Source organism: Penaeus japonicus, unplaced genomic scaffold (assembly GCF_977035675.1).
Source record: "Penaeus japonicus unplaced genomic scaffold, GWHDUDI00000001_assembly GWHDUDI00000002, whole genome shotgun sequence".
NCBI classification, from domain to species: Eukaryota; Metazoa; Arthropoda; class Malacostraca; order Decapoda; family Penaeidae; genus Penaeus; species Penaeus japonicus.
The window spans coordinates 46,873,390-46,897,186 of record NW_028234404.1 but is presented as its reverse complement, the minus strand read 5'-3'; the positions used below and the strand labels follow the sequence as shown (position 1 = coordinate 46,897,186).

The 23,797-nt window shown below is 48.9% G+C and overlaps 1 protein-coding gene across 1 annotated transcript in view; it reads right to left on the bottom strand.

Moving 5' to 3' along the window:
- Positions 1-1,649: 1,649 nt before the first annotated feature.
- Positions 1,650-23,797, bottom strand: part of LOC147472400 (uncharacterized) — a 458,727-nt gene continuing 436,579 nt past the window's right edge. The window contains exon 7 of the mRNA XM_086545675.1: positions 1,650-2,446. The gene's annotated coding sequence lies outside the window, so the exon portion shown is untranslated. The remainder of the gene's footprint in view (positions 2,447-23,797) is intronic.

Genomic DNA, 23,797 nt, shown 5'->3' with positions numbered 1-23,797 from the left:
CAATAACATTCCACCCTCTGATGTCTACGTGAACCCCCCACAAGCCCTCGACATACACGCAGTAAGAATGTGTGTGTGTGTGAGATAGATAGATAGATAGATAGAGAGAGAGAGAGAGAGAGAGAGAGAGAGAGAGAGAGAGAGAGAGAGAGAGAGAGAGAGAGAGAGAGAGAGAGAGAAGGGAAGGGGAAGCAGGAGAGCAGCAAAAACGTGTAACGCAAGGATGAGGGGAAACTAAAACTGCGTGAGAAAAGGGGAGCCGTCGAGGTCAGACTCGAACTGTAGGAGAGGGTGAAGCGCCGGAGGTGAAGGGTGGGGACGGAGGGGAGGGGGGAGGTGAAGAGAGGCGGGTGGAAGTTGGGACTGGAGGAGAGCGAGGAGGCTGCTGGGTTAGAGAGGTAGCCTGGAGGGTGAGAGGAGAGAGTGGGATGAAATTGGAATAAAGGGAGCGTAGGATATGCTCCGATAAAGTGTAGGATGAAACGGGAAAAAGCAGAGCTTAGCATATGCTGTTGTACTGAGAGAGAGGAGAGGATAACATGAACTTAGAGGAGAGAAGAGTGTAGGATATACTGGAGGGAGCCACTAGAGGTGATGCTAAAGCGAAATGAAGGAAGAATGCTCAACAGACAGAAGACTCGTAGGGAGATGAAGGCAGAGGAACGGGAAACAGCTGAGAGAAGGGATAGAGGAGAGAGTGGGAGGGGGGAGGGGGAGAAGCTTGCCTATTAGTTTTTTGCTCGAGATTCCCAGGGTAAAATGGAGGTCACGGGGTTAAGCTGACCTGCCAGACAGTGCTGTGAGGGAAGCCCAGACAGGGTGGGGGGAGGAGTCCCCGGGGTATGGGGGAATAAGAAGGGGGGGGGGGAGGGCATACGACATGCATTAGACAGAGAGGAGCCTAGACACACACGAAGTGAGGGAGGCCCTTATAGGCTGCATGGTAAGAGAGGCTACGGACGCACCAGGGAGTTAAAGGGGCTCCTCAGCGTGCATTAGGGGCGCCCGGTGCTCGTGGTACAGATTAACGTAGCAAAGGAAACACTGAGGGGGACCTCTGGCGCACAGAGGAATAGGGAAGGGGCAAGACAACCACAGGAAAAGAGAAAGATAAGGAGAGAAAGAGAAAAAAAAAAGATAGCAAGAGCGAGAGAAAGAGAAAAAAGAGAGCATGATCGAGAAAAAGATATTTTTGGGGGGAGAAGGAAAGAGAAGATATAAAAAGCGAGAAAAAAAAAAATATATATATATATAAATATAGAACGAAAAAAAGGAAGGAATGAGAAAAGCTCAAGGGAGGATTGAGAGGCTGTGAGGAGTGAGCCCAGACAGAGAGTGGGTGTGGTAGTATCCAGACAGAGAGAGAGAGAGAGAGAGAGAGAGAGAGAGAGAGAGAGAGAGAGAGAGAGAGAGAGAGAGAGAGAGAGAGAGAGAGAGAGAGAGAGAGAGAGAGAGAAAAGAGAGAGAGAGAGAGAGAGAGAGAGAGAGAGAGAGAGAGGAGAGAGAGAAAAGAGAGAGAGAGAGAGAGAGAGAGAGAGAGAGAGAGAGAGAGAGAGAGAGAGAGGGACAGAACGAGAGAGAGAGAGAGAGAGAGAGAGAGAGAGAGAGAGAGAGAGAGAGAGAGAGAGAGAGAGAGAGAGAGAGAGAGGGGGGGGGGGGGATCTGGCCGTGACAGACAAAGGGTTGAGGATTCCGGGTCACAAGGAGAGCGCCTGCAGAACCACGGGCTATGATAAGTTTCGGCCAATATGCTAGGATACCAGAAACCGGCGATGCGCTGACACGTAGTCGGCTATACACTTTTCCTACCCCTACCCCCACCCCCATCCACCCACCTGACCATACAGCCCCCTCTTACCCCACCCGAAAGAAGGATCAACAGTCAAATTTGCAAGATCGATTAAGATCCTGATCTATGGTCTGAGATACAGGGTTCAAGAATCGGAGCTCTGAACCTCCGTCTATTTTCTCGCGCGATCGGTGGTGAATTTTTGGCGAAGACTCTCGCCCAGACAACCGTTCCAGCCGCCGCGGTCTGGCTGCTGTGTTCGGCCACGCCCCCACCTCCCCCCCACCCCCCGCACGCCCACGATTTCCTCATACAAACCATCATTCATCCCTCTATCAACTATCTCCCTGTTTCCCCTTATTTTCTCTCTCTCTCTCTCTCTCTCTCTCTCTCTCTCTCTCTCTCTCTCTCTCTTTTTCTCTCTCTCACTCTCAATCACACACACATACACCACTTCTTTGTTTTCTTCAGATTATGATGAACAAACACATCAGCCTGTCCCTGATATTTGTATATACATATAAATCTAAACATATATGAAAGATCATATGACGCTACAGGGTTATTGATAAGAAAGAGAGAAAAAACAATTTTGTCGTAACTTACCCTCGTGCCGGCCTGCTCAGGCAACTGGACGGATACACTTGTCCATCACATCTGGAAAGAGGAGAGATCAAAATTAATACTTGCGGTTCAAATGCTTAAACGAATTATCATAAACCTGTAATAAACGAATGGAACGATTCCTAACGAAGCTTAAACCTCCCAAAAAAAAAAGAAATGCACCACGACAAAGGGAAGCAGGCAGCGTCACTTTTCCCGTTGCTCGTGACCACGTCCGGACTTCTGGCACTGACTTCGTGCATGCATTTTTCGTCACCTCCACGTCTTGTGCCAGACCCAAACCTCGCTGCATCCTGCCATGGCGGCCTCTTCCAGCACCAGAACCTCTTTCCCTCTCTTAACCCTCCATCACCGTCGCCGCAAAGGCCTCCAGCAATATAATTTACCTTCCTATTCCCTTTCCGCCTTCTCTTCTTTCCCGTCGCCCTCTCTTCGCCCTGCCCATCGTTCCCTTCGACTGCTTCATCCATACTCCTTCGAACTTTAAAAAGAAAAAACAATACCCTCCCGCTCCTCTATTCTGTTTTTTTTTTCTTCTGCTCATCCTATCCTACCCTCATTCACCCGCCCTTAATCTCAGCCATCGTTCAATATCTCACTATCCCCGAGGCCCTTCATACACCCTATCGCATCTCCCTTGGCGTTCCAGGAAAACCTCTTCCCTTGCTCCTAGGACACCCTAAAGCCTAGCTCACCCTTAGCAAACTTCAAACCATGAGCCCCTTTCCCCGGCCAGAGAAACGAGGCCATTAACTACCCCCGCCCGCCCGTGGTCCTTCCACACGCCCAATATTGTTTTCCTGAAAGTACAATGGATTTTCCCTTTCCCTGGCACCACCATGGATTCCCCGGTCTTTCGCTGTAATGAAGTGCTCTGTCCGTTCGTCACTACTTCTGCCCGCGTGAACAAAGGAATCTTTAAACCTCTCAGCGTTCACGTAGAGTTTCCGAGTCACGCTAAGAAAACTTTACTTTTGAAAAATGGGGCTGTCAAAACATCTTACGATGACTAATGCTGGTGTCCCTCAGATGAAAGGAGGGGCAGAAGAAGATGTAGGAGGAGGAGGAGGTGGAGGAGGAGTCGAAGGAGGATAAGGAAAACGAGAAGGAAAATGAGACTGACAAGGAAGAAAAGGAGAAGAAGGGGAAGGATGAGACGTAGAAGTAGAGCTGAAGGAGGAGAAGAAGAATCAGAAGAAGAAGATGGGAGGGACAGAAGTTTATAAGGAGGGGAGTGGCGGGGGGGGGGGGGGAAAACGAGATCAGGGGAGCCAGGAAAAGGAGCCGCGCCCCGCTAGATTCACGTGACTTGCCTTGTTTCTTTGTCTTAGACTTTTCCTAGATCAATTAGTTACCGGGGAGAACATCCCAGGTAGTAGCACTTATATTTTCGTAGTTCCAGCCTCTCTGTCCACACAGTAGAGCACGACCTCGGCCCCCTCAGACAACACGCGCACGGACGGGAATGAAGGGGAAAACGTCAGCAAAACGCAAACAAAAACACTTGTACTTTCGTGTGTGCGCCTGTATGTGTGTTTGTATGTGGGCGACTGAGTATATGTGTGTGCGCGCCAGCCTTTACCACTCACCCATTAGGTAACACAGTTATGGCATGATCGGGGCTCAGGAATGTACGAGCAGCAGCGGCGGCAGTGGTGGCTCTACACGGATCGCTGGTCCACACGCCCATTGGCAAAGGTTTCTGCCGGTTTACTAAAGCGAGGAATGTAGAGTCGCAGCGCTCCGGGAAGTCGTGTCTGCCGTGACGCCCCTTCGTTATCACGTCTCTCTCTCTCTCTCTCTCTCCTTCTCTCAGCATTCGCACCTCGTCGTCACGTATCGTCCCTTTCGCCCCTTCGTTATCACGTCTCTCTCTCTCTCTCTCTCTCTCTCTCTCTCTCTCTCTCTCTCTCTCTCTCTCCTTCTCTCAGCATTCGCACCTCGTCGTCACGTATTGTCCCTTTCGCCCCTTCGTTATCACGTCTCTCTCTCTCTCTCTCCCTCTCTTAGCATTCGCACCTCGTCGTTACGTCTCATTGCTCCATTCTGTCACTCATTCGTATTACGTTCCACCTTCGCACTCCTCGGTTGTCTGCGTTGCATCTTCCTCTGCTTCTGCTTCACACGGCTCGCTCTGCAAGTGTGGACTTCGCCGCTCTCGCCTCGCCTCTGCACTTTACAGCTGCCCTGCCATCCCCTCACGCCGATACGACGATGTTAACAGAATCTCTCCTAATATAGATTTTGTTAAATGAGTCACTTTAGGACAAATTTCAAAGGCTTTTCTATAGAGTAACTGGAGTTAGAAAGCAAGAGCAGTTTCCGTGCAATCGCATGTATTGGGCGCAATGCTTGAACACCTGGCATCTTGACGAATAAGGTCACAAAGGAGCATGAGCGTGAGGAACACTGCTCACTCTCGAGCACATGACCGCGGCAGACGTGCTGCCCGGCTCTGATGGCACATGGGCATGCACTCTCGTCACGTGAGAGGCACCAAGCGGGACGGGGGCTGGGGCTGGGGGAGTGGCAGGAGGGAGGCTCTACGTCGGCACTTTAGCCTGGCCGTCAGCCTTCCTGTCAGCTCGGGGGCCTGCACGTGTCTGAGTCTGAGTCTGAGGTCCCGAAATCAGGGCCGAGTGTTCACACGTGTTGGCGGAAAGACGGGTGGGTGGGTGGGTGGGCGGACGTAGGCGGCGCCCCTCCCTTTCTGCTGTGTGCTGTGGGTGGATGTGGGGTGGGGCCTGTATGGGTTGGGCTCACTGTAACACCTTGCCAAAGTATGCCGTCGGCCAATCATCATTAATTACAATTGAAGCACTTGCCTTCGGGGATCCTCCCCTACGTACACGATCCCATTGTTACCGTCAGGCTCGCCGTGCCTAACCACTACCTAACACTTCCGCTGCATATTCGCACAACTGGTATTTTTCTAGCACGCAAAAAATAATGACACTGTCAAGAGAAAAAAATTACATATGAATATTTTGACGGATATTATTCCCCGTAGCAATCTTGCAATTATCATGACTTCTGCACACTGTAATTGCTACAAAGACTGCACTAGCCACTATTTTCTTCACGAGTCGGTGCCTTCTGAAGACGTAAATCAGCATCTCAGAAGCTTGCACTATCACCAACCCCCCATCACATGCCACTACTATCACCACCGCATCGCCCACTATCATCTACACCACCACCAGCGTACGACGTCACGGCTCTCCGGCAGCGCACATTTGGCGAGGCGGTGCCAACCGTACGACGAGGGGATCGCCTCCCGGCTGCTTGTAGGTCCAGGTTGAGGTACTCGCACTAAGCTTTCGAATAAAAGAGTGTCGTGCACGTCATTCGGGCGAAAGATGTGAGTAATAAATTGTGGCATAGCGTTGCTACTGGGTGTGAGTGTGGGGAGGGCTGGGGGGTAAAATGAGTACTGACGTACGAATAAAAGTCTGAAGTGCACTGAGCTCCAAGAAAGGCAGCAACACTGACGATGGATGCACTGTGCGGCGGAAGTAGCAAATAGCACTGACCGACGAGAGACGGATGACGAAAAATTCCTAATAATTCCGCTTAGAGGTCTACGACTAATCCCACTAGCTTGCTCGGGCACTAAACACATCGGAGCAACCCAGACAGCACCCCGGCTAGTCTACCTCGCGAAAGTGGGTAAGGGAGAAAAAGAAAGAAAGACTATGAGAAAAGCCAAGCTAAAAGCCACGATCGCCGAATGCATCCAATCTTAATGACAGTCCCATGACGGCGCCAGGAGCCCCACCTGTGGCCCAACCAAAGCAACAAGTACTGTAATGTTTACGGTCCAGGGGGAGGGAGGGAGAGGGGGAGAGGGGGAGAGGGGAGGAGGAGACATGACGCAGGGGGTGACGGCCGGAGGGGAGAGGAGAGGGGGTGGCAAGTAGATTACGGGGGAAGAGGAGGCGAGGGGGACAGGAGATACCCGAGAAAACTTAGCCTCGGGTGAAGTAGCGTCAGACATATGGATAAAAAAATGATAAAGAGCAGATAGAATTTCCAAAGAAAAAAACAAACATACAATAGGATGATAAGGAGGGGAAAAGAAGGGAGGAAATGAAGAGGGGAAAAGAGGGAATAGCAAGAGTCGAGTGGATAGGAGCAAGCGATTACAAGGTGAGATGGGAGAGAACACAGAGAGTGGAATGAAAAAGAGGGGAGATTAAGAGTCAAGAGAAGAGGATCAAGAGAGGGGAAAGCAGAAGGAAAGGGGACCGTGAGGCTGAGATCAGGATGATTCTTACATGGATGGGTGAGTGAGTGAGTATGAGTGAGTAAATGTGTCTGAGTGTGTGAGAGAATGAGTGAGTGAGTGAGTGAATGTGTCTGAGTGTGAGAGAATGAGTGAGTGAGTGAGTATGAGTGAGTGAATGTGTCTGAGTGAGAGAATGAGTGAGTGAGTATGAGTGAGTGAATGTGTCTGAGTATGCGTGTGCGACGGATAGAGAAAATGAAAAAGTAAAGTACATAAAAGACCATCAAAGCAAACAAACAAAACCCAATAAAAGAGAGAGGCAGGAGGGCAAAAGCAGAGCCTCGATAAATGGGAGAAAAACAAAACAAAAAAAGAATAAAAAGAGTAACACATGACTAGTGTGAAGTTGTTCTGTGTTTCCGCAAATGTTAAAAGAATTTACAAAACCAATTTTACCGATATTGGTTGACCTGGCACGGCCACTGGATCATGCAGTATTAACAGTCAAGGCTGGTGACTAGCGCTCAAGCTGAAAAGGAGAGAAGAGAGAGAGAGAGAGAGAGAGAGAGAGGGAGAGAGAGAGGGAGAGGGAGAGAGAGAGAGAGAGAGAGAGAGAGAGAGAGAGAGAGAGAGAGAGAATGGAGAGTGAGTGAGGGAGGGCGAGAGAGGAGAGAAGAAGGGAGGGAGGGAATGAGAAAAGAGAAGAAGAGACGAGGGGAGACATAAGAAAGAGCGAGTGAAAGAGAAAGAGAGAGTGAGAGAGAGGTGGAAAGAATGAGGACGGGAGGTGGGACAGAAGAGGAGAAGAGAGGAGGAGAGACATTAAATAGAAAGAGAGAAAGAGAGAGAGAGAGAGAGAGAGAGAGAGAGAGAGAGAGAGGGATGGGGAAGATAGAAAGAGAGAAAGAGAGGGAGAGGGAGAGAGAGAGAGAGAGAGAGAGAGAGAGAGAGAGAGAGAGAGAGAGAGAGAGAGAGAGAGAGAGAGAGAGAGAGAAAGAGAGGGAGAGAGAGAGAGGGATGGGGAAGATAGAAAGAGAGAAAGAGAGGGAGAGAGAGAAAGAGCGAGAGCCGGAATCAGACCTCGACGCAGGACACAAAATCCTGGTGTAGGACGCAAGACACACTCAAGTGCAGGACAGACAGAGGCCAGACAGCGCCACCTAAGTTTAGCGAGTGACGAGCCTCTCGAATCTCATTTATTGATCGGGCCTGGGTCGGTCGGCGCGCCTTGTCACACACACGCTAAGGTGCCTCACTGACTCACAGCCATTCCCCGCAGACACTCACAGACACCCCCCCCCCCTGCACACACGCACGCGCACACACACAAACTCACACAAAAACACACACACACACACACACACACGCACGCACACACACACGCACACACACACACACACATACACACACACACACCACATGCTCGTACCCCAACCCCATCTAGGTTTGAGCCCCCCGCCCCCACCCTACCCCAACCAGCTATCCCTTCAACCCATGCCCATTGCAGAAAAAAACAAGAGAGCAATCAAATGCGCAGGTGCAGTCGGAGACATAAGGCGAGTTATGTTTATGTTTTTTTCTTGAAAATGAAAATAAAGAAAAGCTAACAAGCGTAAATATCAAAATGAAACAGATAAATGAATAAATAAATTAGCGTTTATAAATAAGTAAAGCCTCTTCTGGGGAAATGGGTTTCAATGATTTTCTTCATTAGCTCGACACAAATGAACACCCAATCCGTCTGAGCCGTGAATCTAGAGCACAAAAAATAACCCTAATTACCTTAATGAGACAATCTATATAAAGGGGCGCCGGCCAGGTAAACATCTAAAAGGTGTAAACTATCTTCTCCATTCATCAACTCGAATCTTGGAGACCTCGGGAAGCTGGGCAGCTAAGTGAGACACTAAGTCCTCCGACCATTCTTATCCCTCCTTGAAAGACACTCGTGATTATTCCGACAAGTCCCCAGCCCCTGTCACAAGCAAACACACCCCGCACAAAGGCTTGTGGTAATCTCGGTTTCGGCGCTGGAATTTGCTGAAAAACATTAGTCTGGTGCCGTGAGGTTTGCGTCATCATCACGTTTGGCATCAAAGGTTGGTATACACAAATGCCAGGGAAAGTAAGGTGCGTGTCAGCCCACAACAATGGTACTATAAATCAGTGGCTCTTACTAATATAGCTGAGGCAGCGGCACGCATGCGCTCTTTATCTCTCTCTCTCTCTCTCTCTCTCTCTCTCTCTCTCTCTCTCTCTCTCTCTCTCTCTCTCTCTCTCTCTCTCTCTCTCTCTCTCTCTCCCCTACACGCACACACAGATACACAAACAAGAACATAACGTGAATGCGGTATATTTTTTTATTAGTCACACGTACACGAGGCAGCACCAGGCTGACACTTACATGACTGTGGAGGCACATACTGTCATCAGCATGAGCTGTTTCTGAGCACAGATGAAGCACATGACAGAATACCTAACCAATTCATAAGGTAGTAATGCTGAGAGCACGATGGATAATAGCAGCATAAATGCCTGCATAGCTTGTGGAATAGCATGGGTGAGCCTCTGACACTGTCGAGTGCTAGTGGCGTTCGGAGAGTGCCAGCATAGGTTAAACCTCGACTTAGGTCAAGTTCCAGTAAAGGTCAAAAGACAAACATAAATCCAATATCTCAAACGCAATTGGAGCCTTAGAATAAGCAGCAAAATGTGCTCAAAGACACCAATAAAATATTTTTTATATTTTCTATCGCACACAAAGACATTCCAAATGAGCCGACACATAAAGTGTCATTATTCGGCATGGCAGATCAGGCAGGTGCCACGCTAGGAATGCCACAAAGAGGCCGGCTGTGTGGGTGCGGCTGCAGCGAGGTGTGAGGGCAGCGGGCTGAGGCCAGGGCTGAGGCCAGGGCTGAGGCCAGGGCTCGGGTCATGCAGCAGCATGATGAAGGCGTGAAGAGGCGAACCCCGTGGTGGCGGTGTGGCGGTGGTGGCGGACGGACCAGACAGTCTCACAGGTGCAGGGTCCTCCCTGCTGCAGACATTCAAGCAGAACTTACAGGCTGGCTGGCTGGCCGCCCGCCTCCGTCTCCCACACGCCGACCTTTAAATCCAGACAAAACTCTCCCCTTTCCCATTCTTCCCCTTCCTCTTGCTCTCTTCTCCCCTCCTCCTCTTCCTCCTTCCCTTTCTGATCACACCCCCGATGCTCCCTGCCTTCCATCTCGGTCTTCCTTTGTCTGCGCCCTGCATCTGCTCTCCTCGCATGATGCTCCGCGACAAGTCGCAACACAGGGGCTGCGCACAGCAAGGGCTAAGGATATCAAGTACGGACCGGATCCGGCGGGCGAGGGAGGCGCCCCACAAACGAAATAAGTCATGACACGGGAAGGACGTGCGACACACTCGACAGGCGAGGACAAAGCTTGGACACGAATCGAGGATACGCGATGAGGATGGCAGAGGAAGAGAAAGCATAACTAATAAAAAGGCACAGTAGGAACATAGAACACACAGAAAAATATAAGACAGCGTGCACACGTGACCTCTGAATGGAGATCGACTGGCATAGATGTTTACGATGGAACTTGTAACAGAGACTGACATGAATGAATGTTTAGCCTTTAACTGTATTTGGAGGATGGAAAATAAAGACACAAAGAAATGACATGAAAGAAGAAAGAGAGAGGAACAGAGAAGTGACAAAGCGACAGAAGAAGATAAATAAACAATATTGAACACATCGTATGAACAAGAAGTAAGAGGGGAAAGCAAGGGATTACACAACAGAAGGAGAGGGGAGGGGTTCGAGGCGGGGATAAGGACAGGGGCGTGGAAAGCTCTCGTGTAGGAGTCACGGCAGACTCTACCCGAGGTTTCGCGAGATCCAGCGAGATCCAGCAAGAGGAGACAAGCCAGGAAGTGGGTGGTGGCGAAATAGTCACAAATATAAGCCAAGAAATACGATAAATATCACGATAAAATATCAGAGGGAAGGAGAAGAAAAACACAAGACATAAAGAGACGAAACACAAGAAAAACAAAACAAAAGGAGAAGAAACAATAAAAAAACGTGTGAGAGACAAATCGAAGTCAACACGGCACCCAAACACCCCATCCAACCGAGTGAAACATCAGGCGAAAGGGAGAAGAAGCAACGTGGAAAAGCACCAAGGAAGCAGAATGGAAAGAGCCGGAGCAAGAGAGAGCAGAGAGGCTTAGTCAGGTGCAGGAAGCTCCGGGCAGTTGAGTGGGTGCCGTCATGCGCGAGTCAGGTAAGTCACGTATGTAAGTGTCCATGGCAGACACACTAGACTCGAAGGGTGCACACTGAGACAGGAGAACAAGGCACGCGAGTGAAAATGAGGGAGAATCAAAGGGATGGTGGACTGGAGGCCACACTAAGTAGGCGTGTTTATGGAGACAAGAGGATGAACAATGGTTAGAGAAAGGTTTGTTGGATATCCGTGTGGATGGAATACAGCTGGTAATCCTGCATGGGGAATACCACAGGATTTATTTGATCCTCTTAACAATAGAACAATGTATAAATCTATCAGAAACCCTTCTTAGGTCCTGAGCCTGAGATATGCACTACAGACTGGCGACACAGGATTGATACTGACCCCAAAGGATCTCAACGTCAAATGGCTAGAGATGATATCGACAAAATGTCAGGCAGCAGCAGCTCGTCATCATTCAATTGGAATGAGGTCAGGCAATTTACGGAAGACATCCGGGGAACCGATGAAGTACACTGACCAGATATATCCGATGGGGAAACACCCGAAGAGGAGGTGCATCACCCTTGGACCGAAGCTCTAGAAAGAGTGAAGGAGGGAGACGGAACGAGAGAGCGGCCAGCAGGATGCGAAAGAGAGAGGGAGGTGAAGGATGAGACGGAGAGAGAAAGAGAAAGAGAAAGAGAGAGAGAGAGGGAAAGAGAGAGAGAGAGAGGAAGAGAGAGGAAGAGAGAAGAAAAAGAGAGAGAAGAAAAAGAGAGAGAGAGAGAAGAAAAAGAGAGAGAGAGAGAGAGAGAGAGAGAGAGAGAGAGAGAGAGAGAGAGAGAGAGAGAGAGAGAGAGAGAGAGAGAGAGAGAGAAAGAGAGAAGAGAGAGAAAAGAGAGAGAAGAAAAGAGAGAGAGAGAGAGAAAAAGAGAGAGAGAGAGAGAGAGAGAGAGAGAGAGAGAGAGAGAGAGAGAGAGAGAGAGAGAGAGAGAGAGAGAGAAAAAGAGAGAGAGAAAGAGAGAGAGAGAGAGAGAGAGAGAGAGAGAGAGAGAGAGAGAGAGAGAGAGAGAGAGAGAGAGAGAGAGAGCGAACGTACCCCGTGTCAGCCATACGTCGGGAGAAGGGGGGGGGGTCTACACACTGAGATCAGAACAAAATATCCGCTAGCGCCTGGAGGCAGATGCTATCGAAGAATGCCCTTTCCGCATCTGAAACTGACAGAGGACTAAACTCACTTCGAACACTTCTTTCCGACGGCTAAGAAGTCGGCGTTGCTTTATGGTAGAGTTCGCAGCCAATCAGCAGGGGAGAGCGAGGCTGGCAGACAGACACACATCCCTGTGACGTCATCCCTAGCCTGTCTGCAGTCCCCCTCCCCACCACCCTCCTCCGCCAACCGACGTCCACCCCCACCCAAGGCTAGCAAGCCCCCGCCAGACACACAGGAAGGTTGCTAAGCTGGCGGTACGGAGGTCGCTCGTCTGTGCCGCTCCACCACCTCGACGCCATCTCCAACAGGCCGCCACTATCGCCAACACACCACACCACACCACACCACACCAGCCACTGTGCAACACCTTCAGCCACACTGAGCATCCCCCAGACACCATACCACACTATAGCATACAGCACAACAGCCACGTCGTTTTCACTCTTACCACTTCCCCGTGTCTCCGCCGCACCTGACTACACGACTCGACCAATGTTCAGTAATCCCAAGGTAAAAATCAATCCGTGCCGTTGAGACGATTTGCAGCGAGACATTGGCTACTTTTCTTTGTTAATGGAATCTCCGTCGCGACGGAAAGGAGATATCAACAAAAGCAGCAAGAATAAAGAACATTCAAAATCATTTTCGCAGAGTAACAGTCACAACAAAAGGGAAGACATCAACTTTTATTTATATATACTAAAATCATAAAACACCTCCAACCAAACGCGTCACAGGAAACATGCCACCTCTCTTTTTATTCTATTTCGAAGCAAATAAAATAAACACGCGTGGATATCCCACTCCGGCCGACGGCAATATTCAAACTTTTTAATAAATACATAAAAAAACTAACAAAAAAATGTAGGTCACTGGCCGGGAATGAATTTATGAATGAAAACTGATACACATTCCGAAGAGCTTTGGATAAATCCTATCTGTGATAAATTGTACAGGTTCAGGTAAGTGATTCGCTGTTTTCACTCTCCCTGTGAGAAAATTGCGAAATATGACAAAATAAGTGTAGAAAAGTGAGATCACCTTCGCGGGTCGGAGCTGGCAGGTTTTGAGGCGCGGGGACAAAGAGGAGCCCGAACACGTTGCCGCGTCGCCCTTGTTCCCGGCCTTTCTTTCGCCACAGCCGGCGACGGCGCTGCATGGCCGCCCCCATTTGTCGGTAGCTGTGACCTTTAGCGGTGCAACTAACAAGGACCTTGTCCCCAGCAGGCACGGCCTTCCTGGTTCTGATCCACTAAGGGTATGTGGCACAGCGTCATCGTACACTTGGCACGCGACGAAGGCTCTCTCCATATTGATTTGGTAAGAAAGTGCCAACGCTCGCCGGCGAAACCACCTAAAGCCCTCTAGAAAACATATGAATACCGGGCTTACGTTATAAATAGTGTGGCAAAAGATAGGGACAAAAAGTTTTATTAAAAGTGAAGCCACGCCCATCCCGGTCCTCGTCAGCCCCAACACACCCACGGTCACAGACGACTCCGGCCTTCAAGACGTGGCAATTCAGCAAGCTTATTACATGTGGATTATCAATATGGAGAAAAATCTGCAGACTTGAATTTCGTATCACTTTCTACAGATCTTTCATTGATTGCGAGTACGTGGCGCTGTGCCAGTCAGTCCCTCTCCTACGAGCCACAACCTCAGTCTTGCCCTGGGAAACCTTTAAGGCAAGCCCCGCACTGCTCACTTCATGCTCTTGCCTCGCACTTGCCAAGATTAACGTTGATTTAATGCTCACGTGTTACATGTGACTAATGTGACAGCGTATCGGTGAGCTAAACGTCTGGCTGCAATTATCAAAATGGACCCTCCCGGAAGATGTTCCAAATCTTAAAAGACCAAACAAGTTAGTGACATGACAACTTCGCAATATTGACTTTGATGCATATGGGCTTCATCTCTTTTATACACCTATTGAAATAAAATAATTTCAAACAACCACTTGGGAGTCTGTTACACTTACAAATCACACACGGCAACACCATTGCACTATTCATAAGTCGCGAAGTTACTGATATAGAATACGAGAGTCTATTGAAGTAACTTGTATACATGCATGTTGCTATGTACGTGTATGTAAACACACGAAAACAGTTCAGTGTAAAATAATAAAATGGACAAGAAACGAGGGGGGCGGTTTTGCATAAAGTACATAAGCCTACAAGCACAGTACAAGAAGATTCATAGATTTCTAATAAGTTAAAAGAGTTGTAAGAAGTTACTGGCAGACGCTCGATGCGCAACAGACCGTTTCATTAGCACGGCAACGTACTCGCCAGAAGATAAAGACGAGAGTCAAAGGAGCCTTGCTATATCTTTAAGAGAGGAATGGTACACGTCAAAGTCTGACCGGGAAAATATGCCAAGTTCATTTTTTCGGACGAGAAAGTGGATCTGTAACATCTATCAAAATCTATCACAATGACAGTTTCCACGACGTGTATTTCTCTCGTCCCTTATCCCCAGTGTGCACCGACCGGCCCGCACGTGTAAAATGTGGGACTCATCAAGAAAAACAATAAATCTGGCAGCCATTTTGCATGCGCGATCCCTCTCGTAACTGTGAATGGCCCTCAGCATTACGTCATCGTTAATTGATCACGTGACGCAACACACGGGAGGAGGGGTGTGGGGCGGGGGAGGAGAAAGAGCGGGAGACGGGACAAGCAAGGGGCACGGGAAAAAAGACAAGGAGAAGGAAAAGCACTCAGGCGTTAAAGTAGCAGAGTTAAGAATGAAGGGTAAGCGAAGGAAAGGCAAGACGACAAGGAATGCTTAGCCTTTGGATACATTATGTTTGGATAACTTTAGGAAGTAAACTTCTCTGGACATCCAAACATATCTAAATATATTACTCAATGTACCGATAACGTTCAGGATTGACATTAAACCTCTAAATTCAAAATAAGCAGAAAAACAAACAGAAAAGGCATACATACAAACATCCCTATCTTCCAGCAGTCAAATCTACAACGCCCTTCCAACAAGCATATCAAGGCATCCCTGGAGACCCACGGAGACCCACGCTAGACCTAGTCTTTCTTTCCTTTGGCGACATCTCCCAGAATCAAGGTCAGGCGGACTGTACTTGCCTGTATTTGTACCTATTGAACTTTGCCTCCGAGACGAGAGTCAAAAGGGCAGCTGAACTTTTCTTTGGAGGAGGAACTCTTCAATATTTGAATCTCATTTTTCTTTTCCGAGTACAGACTCGCGGACCGTGGGTTCCCCTTCCGATTGTATAAAATGTTGCAAAATATACATGCAAAGCATAATGAATGGATTACATAAAGCTCTGACTCAGAGGCGAAGGAGCGAGCAGGTGTTCTTGTGCCAGCTGTTATGTTTGCCACATTGTGAGCCCTTCCAGCCACCCATTGTATGCAAATGTCACAACGTAACTAAGTATTCATCTAAAGCACCTACACGGTTACTGCTGTAAACAAGTCAACAAAATCGCCACCGATATTAGCCAATCAGGGAGGCCCCTCAGATCATGCACTCAGCCTACTGGCTGAGCCTATTTGCGTGGGCGGAGTTTTGCGACGTTATTTCCATTTTTGCGAAACTCGTTTTAATTACCCCGTCGTCTACTCTGAATGAATTGCAAAATATTTTTGTTTATAATTTTTGCAATGGCATTATAAAAACTACCAAAAAATAACAGTATACATGTGAGTAATATAATTTGCCAATAAATACGACTAGCATCTGATTTGTAGGCCTAGACGCGCAAGCAGAGGAAGCACTCATGGCTTGTGATTGGCTGACACCCGTGTACCTGACTAATGCTGATTTGGGACTGGCTCAGAAGCTGACCAACAGCCTTATTCTGCACCGCCCAATGATAGCTGAAGGTAGTCTGAAGCACTGAAAACAAAGAACACCATAGGCAAAACAATCTAAAAAATACATGTTTACACTACAATGATTTTTTTTCTTCCGATTATCATTTCATCCATTTTTCCAATCAATGTCACTCTAGCAAGGATGTCCGGACATGTCTGGGCCTGTTTCCTTCTAACATCGGGACCATTATGTATTCAGGACACTTACACAGGCCCGTCGGATATACGGGTCACGTTAACAATCAGATCCCTGAAACTCTGAGGAGACGGCCCGGGGAAGAGCTAAGGATTGTAGCGTCCAAGATAAGAATCCTCTGCCAGCCTCGAACTTAATTTATGTGCTTCAGTTATCACACACACACACACACACACACACACACACACACACACACACACACACACACACACACACACACACACACACACACATACACACACACGCACACACACACACACTTGCCTCCGCCTTCCCAAGTTGTTACACACGCGATATCAATTTCTTTTCCTGCTCAAAGTTCGATCCTTCTTGTCCTATTATGAAATATGCAAAAGTCAGCCGCACGAGTCCCGCCTTCTGTCTGCGGCGCCTCTTTTTCCTCTCTGTCTATCTGTCTGTCTGTCTGTCTGTCTGGCTCTGTCTTTCTCTTTTTCTGTCTCTATATGCCTCTGTCTGACTGCCTCTATTGGTCTCTCTCTCTCTCTCTCTCTTTTCTTTTCCTATTTCCGTCCCTTATTACTACCTTCCTTGTCCTTCGCCCCTTTCATTTCGCGCCGACCCGGGATTCGTTATTAATTTACAAATCTTCCAGGCCCTCTTGCGATGTACTCAATCCCTATTTATCTTCATCTCTTCATCATCAACATCCTCCTCTCCCCTTCCCTCTCCCACTCCTCCTCCTCGTCCAGTCACCTCCTTCCCTCCCTTCCTGCTCTCTCGTACGCACTTTGATCTTCTCTCGTCCCCCCTCCCCCTCCCCCCTCCCTCCCTCCCTCTCTCTCCTCCACCTCCCTTTTTCTCCCCCTTCCTCCCTCTCTCGTACAAAGATCTTTTCCTCCCTAGCGCGCTCACTCTCTCTCTCTCTCTCTCTCTCTCTGAGCTTTCGTCTTTTATCACACGTGTATTGATTTTTCCCCCTCATCTCTTGTCGCCGTCCCTTCGCCGTTTTATGGATCCACTCGTACACATGGAGGTCGGCCGTACACTCGGCGTCTCCACAGCGGAAAGACCCGGTTCTCGAGGGCGGCCGCGGCGACGAACGCCCGCGTTTCGCCGATCGATTCCTATCATCTATGCAACGTAAATAAATGAAAAAAGGGTCCCGACTTGAGAGGGGGTTCGCTTCCTGGGTGAGTGGGTGGCTGGGAGGATACAGGTACGGGGTCTGGGGAGGGAGGGGAGGGAGGAGAGGGAGGAGAGGGTGCGGAGGTGGGGAAGGCAGGGGAGAGGAGAGGGGAGGGGCGGGAAGGAGAAGGAAGGGGTGCGGTGGGGGGTCGGGTGGGGTGGGAGTACTACTACACGCACGGAGGATCACATACAAAAAGGTGAACGAATGTGTGCGTGTGCGTGTTTCCATAAGGTCTACATGGAAGGCGTCACGAGCGTTTATGCTAAAAACGAAGGATAAATTCTGAATAGGCGGGTACGGCCCCTTCTATTAATAACGACAAAGACTCTTTCGCTGAGGGCTATTACCATAATGATGATTATGATTGTGGCGACGATGATGATGCCGTTTCATTGTACAATAGGCCTAGCCCGAGTCCACCGCCGACGTAGGCCTTTCGACTATCGCGTTTAATAGTATCAATCCCCGAAGTGAACTATAGCAATGGAAATAAATAAGCATATAAATAAATAAAAGAGCGAATGAAAGGACGAGAGCGAAAGAAAGAAAAAAAAACGAAAGAAAAAACCTTTTTTATAAACCACATAAGCGCTACTGCCTACCGAGTAAAAGCTTAAAGCTGAAGAAAGAGAGAAAGAGAGAAAAAAAGTGTGTATATATATCACCAAAAAATCTGCGGAAGACTGACAAAAAAATCGAGCCAACTCACCGTACGGGAAGGATGGCCAGAACGGGCCGTTTTTACCACAATGTTTCGGCCGTTCCCTCAACCTTTCGACTCCCATTGTTCGGTTTCATAAATGACAATAAACGCCACCCGAAGTGAACCCGGCCGAACGTCTCTGGGGTTTAGTCACCACCGCCATCAAAGGGTTAACTGAAATATTTTAGAGAGGAAGAGGGATAATAAAGAAAAAGAGAAGCATCAGCGTGTAGCTAATCTACCTAGTCGCGCCCGCACACCCATGGATTTCACAGGCAGCGACCCTACTCAACTAGCGGGCGGAGGAGGGGAAAAAAATCCTACCTTTGAAACAAGCTCAGATGACAATTTGACTCTCTCCCGCCCATCACTGTTCCCCAACCCCCCTCCACACCCCTCTCTCCCCTCTCCTCCTTCCGTTCCTCCCCACTCACGTTTTGAGGCACCACCCTTCCATGTAGTGTACATCGTCCAGCACTTAGGGTGAAGAGTACACTCAAGTCTTGCTGCGTTCGACCTCTTAGGCGAGTAATTTACCTGCCGTACACGCGAACGTTTCCCTTCTCGTTCATTATCGATTCATGAACGTTAATCACCCGTTTATCGAGGGAGGTAGACAAACCCTTCAAAATATGCCAATATGAAGAAAGATTTCCCCCCACACTCGTCTATTATTTCTGCAACGTGATATATTCATGAGGCAACGAACGCATGCATGCTGGTGATCGTGGTGATAGAAGACTTAGATTACAAATTCCAATTTTGATAGAGGTAACCCCTTTCTCTCTCTCTCTCTCTCTCTCTCTCTCTCTCTCTCTCTCTCTCTCTCTCTCTCTCTCTCTCTCTCTCTCTCTCTCCTTCTCTCTCTTTCCCTCCCTCCCATCGCACTTCCTCCACTTCCTCATTATCCCCCATACATCCTCTTACCTCAAACCATCGGCCCGCCCTTCCTCCGTCCACCCTATCAGTGCCATACATCTCCCCCTTTATCCCTCACACTTCACTTCCCCTTTACTGTATGTCGTCCCCATCGGCGGCGTCAGTAGGACTCTATGAATGTCCCGCCACACATCTGTTTTTATAGGCCCACACTGACCACTCCCACGTCTCGGCACGCTCTACCCCACCTCCCCTCTTCCCCCCCCCACCCACCCTACCCCACGAATTCATGGGTACTTTTATTCTTTCAAAAAAACGACTCATCGATTGTTTATTTTTTTCTTTCTTTCTTTCTTTCTTTCTGTCTATCTCTATTTCTTTCTTCTGAACCCATGGACATTGTTACTTGAGGGTTTGAGGGAAGGGTTTAACTGACTAGAATGACCTGAGAAATGTTCGTACGTGGACACAGGGCGAGGAGGTGGAGAAGAGGGTGGAAGACATACTGAAGGAGGAAGAGAAGAGGAAGAGGGGAGGTGGGGGGGTCACTGACTAAGCCTAGCGGGTCATTTTTTAACTGATCAACGTCAGTAGGCCTAGCGACGCTCGCCACACCGTCGGGGAGGGTAGGCCTACGAACCATCGCTACATATAACGCCGGCTCGTTTCTACCGCAACACCGGACACCGAGAGGGAAACAATCACTTCCCCGAACGGAAGAGAAATAAACGTGCATTTATCAAGCGCAGTCACACATCACAGAGTCCCGAGCGCCCTCCGCCACTTTCCCAGCCCTCCCTCTCTCCTTCCCTCCATCGCTGGCACGTCGCAAGCTACTGTTGCCTCAGATAATGACCATTTATCGACATTCTTCGTAACCATGACCAAGCACCTCGGTCGCCTACAGTTGTTACAGAGTAACACGGTTGACCACAACACCCCACGAGATACCATCACCCATAACCACTCACTGGATAACACCACTACCTACCACTAGCTAACGACAGGACACTATCAGATACTCCTGTTCATCCCACCGCGCACGAAATCCGATACAGCAGAAGAAAATGGAAAACAAACAAACCAAAAACACATTAGGGAATCTTCCTACACCCTTTACTTACTCTATTGAAGGTGAAGAGGGAGGGAGAGAGAGAGAGAGAGAGAAAGAGAAATGCATCTAAGCCTTCCCCCTCTCTCTTATCATACAAATATAGTACCCCTCTCCTCCTTTTCACAAGTTCCTCCCAGACCCTCCGTAATTCCTCGAACCCTAACAGTGGAGAGTGACAAATTTGGCGCACTCAGCCGCCAAGTCCTATACAAAGCACCGACGAACTCTTTGAGTGGAGCATCGAGTAGTGATAAATTGTTTCCTAGAAATGGGAGGGAAAAGAACGGAAGGCAATTTCTACGATCCTATTTCAACCATACAATCATTTAAGGGATAGAGAGACAGACTCTCCACCTTGTCTCCGTCTGACTGACTAATCGACTGAGATAGAGAGATAGAGAGAGAGAGAGAGAGAGAGAGAGAGAGAGAGAGAGAGAGAGAGAGAGAAGAGAGAGAGAGAGAGAGAGAGAGAGAGAGAGAGAGGGAGAGAGAGAGAGAGAGAGAGAGAGAGAGAGAGAGAGAGAGAGAGAGAGAGAGAGAGAGAGAGAGAGAGAGAAGAGAGAGAGAGAGAGAGAGAGAGAGAGAGAGAGAGAGAGAGAGAGAGAGAGAGAGAGAGAGAGAGAATCATTAGTGACGCGTGCGACAAACATGATGTTGGAGCGGAAAGCCCCGACTACAAAGACAAACATAACTTTTTTTTTTAGGGTACTCCATCTCAGTGTCTCTTCATTGATTATTCATCTTCCCTTTGCCTTATCACTATGTAATCCTTGAATATCAGCATGTAATCGTACATTGCTAAATATTGCAAATAACAGTGTTTACCTTGTATATACATCAGAAAAAAAACACGATACGCCAGTAACTGATTGAAGGACGGTGGCTACTAACAAGCAGCTGATAACAAAAAGCTAGACTATCAATGAAACATTCACCTCCATAGGCCGTCTGGTCCCGGAAGCAGCTATCAAAGGGTTGACAAGAGAAACCGAAGGTGGGGGGGAGGGGGGGGCGAGGGATGGAGGTTAGTATTATGACGTAGTAGGGGAGTGTAGGGGCCAGCTGAACTCCCCTTTCTGTCCCTCCACATGACGCCTCGCAGACTCACATAATGAGCATAGGCCTACTTGTTCCGAGTTTATTTGTTACACATACTTAGGCCTTTGTTGTCGCGGGTGGTTTATCTGCGATAGTTACGCCCGGTTGATACCCCCTTTGTCGGGCCTTGTTTTATTCCGGTTACGCGGACCTACATACCCTTACGGCTCATTGATATGCTAATTGCCGTTCGAGTACCGGCCGGGATTTCAGCCGAGCCGAGGCGCGCGTCGGGGCTGCGGCGAAGCACGTTTTCCAACCCAAAGGGAGAAGAATTCAACGGGACCAGAACCGAGGAGTGCACTGGTTCGCTGGTTCACGTCTAATCCATTCGGCAAGAAAGGGAGAAAGAGCTGCTAATCACGGATGAATTAAGATATCGGCGTTCATGTGTGTTGACGGAGGAAGGGACGGGGAGGGAGGGTGGGAGGGAGACTGAGGGGCGGAGCTAGACAATCCATTATTGTGAGTAGGCCACGTAAATATCCAGAGTCGATTCCTAATTATAGCTTCTAGGGTTTACCGTACTCTTGTGTAATTACATACCAGTTGGCCTAATGGCACAGCTATCATCCTATAACGCCGCGTATCTTATCTTGTCCTTAACTCTCCAGGCTCGAGAAGCAAGAACCACCTTCAGGAACCTTGAGCGTGACGGGTTGTATGAGGCTTACCAGTGTGTTTTACCGTCACATGAATTTCTATGGGATAATATATTCATAGTAGTAACAATATCACTCGAAGGGTTTGTGCGACACGCACATATGTCGTCTTGTCATTAAGTTTTTACTCATTTAACGTTACATCTTTCAGTCATTTCTCCTGCACATCAGGATTAAGATCACGATTTCCCCTCAATTACCCTCTCCAACAAATGCAATCACTGTAATGTCAATCAACGTCTCAACAACTACATCATAAACGCACATCATTCACCTCGGCGCTCGCAACGCAAATATCCAACTGTATCCAACCACGAGGCTCGGAGCGACCGGCCTCGTAAAAGAATGAATGAAGCAATCTTACTACTAACTGTCTGGTCCTCAGCCAGCGATCCCGTGGGCCGAGGAGGGAAAGAAACTCGACCAATGGTATGGCGACGGGAGGAGGGAAGGGGGAGAGGGAGAGAGAGAGAGAAGGGGAATGGACGGGGAGAGGCGAGGAGAGAGGGAAAGGAGGTGGGGGGTCCTGAGTAGAGGGGTGGGATGGGGCGGGGGGGGGGGGGGCGGCGGCCTATGGGAGCATGCACTAGACACGTCTGGCGAGCTCCCCCTCCTCCCTCCCTCCCTCCCTCTCCCTGTCCATCCCCTACTCCGTCGCCTTCAACCTAGTGAGTGAATAATGAAACTTGACGGGGCTACGGAAGGGGGCAAAGGAGGGAGGCTGGGAGGGAGGTAATTAGGGACACAGATAGATAGATAGATAGAGAGTGGAAAACAAAAGTGGGTGGGGGTGGATAGGAGAGTTCCACCACAACGTTGTATCGCAGACTCGAGTGTCAATATTCACGTAAGCCTAAGGGGCCTCACCTCTCGCATAAGCCTACATGGATCCCTCTGTAAAGAAGGTCTGGCTGGCTGAACTGAGCAGCGGGGAGGCTGCAGGAAGAGGGAGGAGGGGGAAGGGGAAGGGGAAGAGAGAGAGAGAGAGAGAGAGAGAGAGAGAGAGAGAGAGAGAGAGAGAGAGAGAGAGAGAGAGAGAGAGAGAGAGAGAGAGAGAGAGAGAGAGAGAGAACTGAAGTGAGCAGAGGGGAGGAGGCTTGGATGCTTCGCACTCAGGGAGCTTTCAGTAACATCAGTCACTCCAGGAACACTCCGCGCCCGCGCCACATGAATAAGAGGCCCATTTTGGAGTAACGAGAGTGAGAGTAAGAGTGACTGAGTGTGAATGAGTGAGCGTGTGTTCTCGCTCCGATAGAGAGAAAAGGGGAAGGGGAGGGATGGATGGAGGGAGGAGGGAAGAGGGAAGAGGGGAAGAAAGAGTAAAAGAGCGAGTGAGAGAGAGGCAGAGAGACAGAGAGAGAGAGAGAGAGAGAGAGAGAGAGAGAGAGAGAGAGAGAGAGAGAGATGGATAGAGAGAGAGTGTGTATCTTTACAAAGACGGCGGGATAGGCCTAGCAGCGTTATAATTTGTTACCATCACAGCACCAGGCCTACCGTCATATTTCATTAACATCATTACACTAGCCCCTCCTTACTCACGTTTTGTCACTATCACTGCACTAGGCCTACCACATTTTGTGTTTGGGGGAAAGATCACATTCTAATACATCTACTTGCCTCCAACCCTCCCCTCCCCACCCTCCTCCTCCCCCTCGTAGCTGGATCGCCTCCCCCGAATTGACGATCCAACATCATGTTTCGGGGGAGCGGGGGGAGCGGGTCCATGACCTTTGAGTCGTCTTCTTTCTTCTTCTTTTTTTTTGTATAATAATTTTTTTCCTTGTAGCTTAGGCCTATTCCCTCCACTGTTACTAAAATATCACACGTCTCCCCCCCCCCCCACCCCCAACCATCCACCTTCCACCTTTACACTTGCTGGTTACTAGAACTAACTCCCTTTTCCTCCGTGACTTTCAAACCGCCCGCCCATTGGACCAACGATGACTGACCTCCTCCCGCCATGCTATAATTAGATCCATAATTGTTTGCCTTTCATCATGATGTTATTTACCTAATACAAGTCCCAGGCCTATGACGTCATCA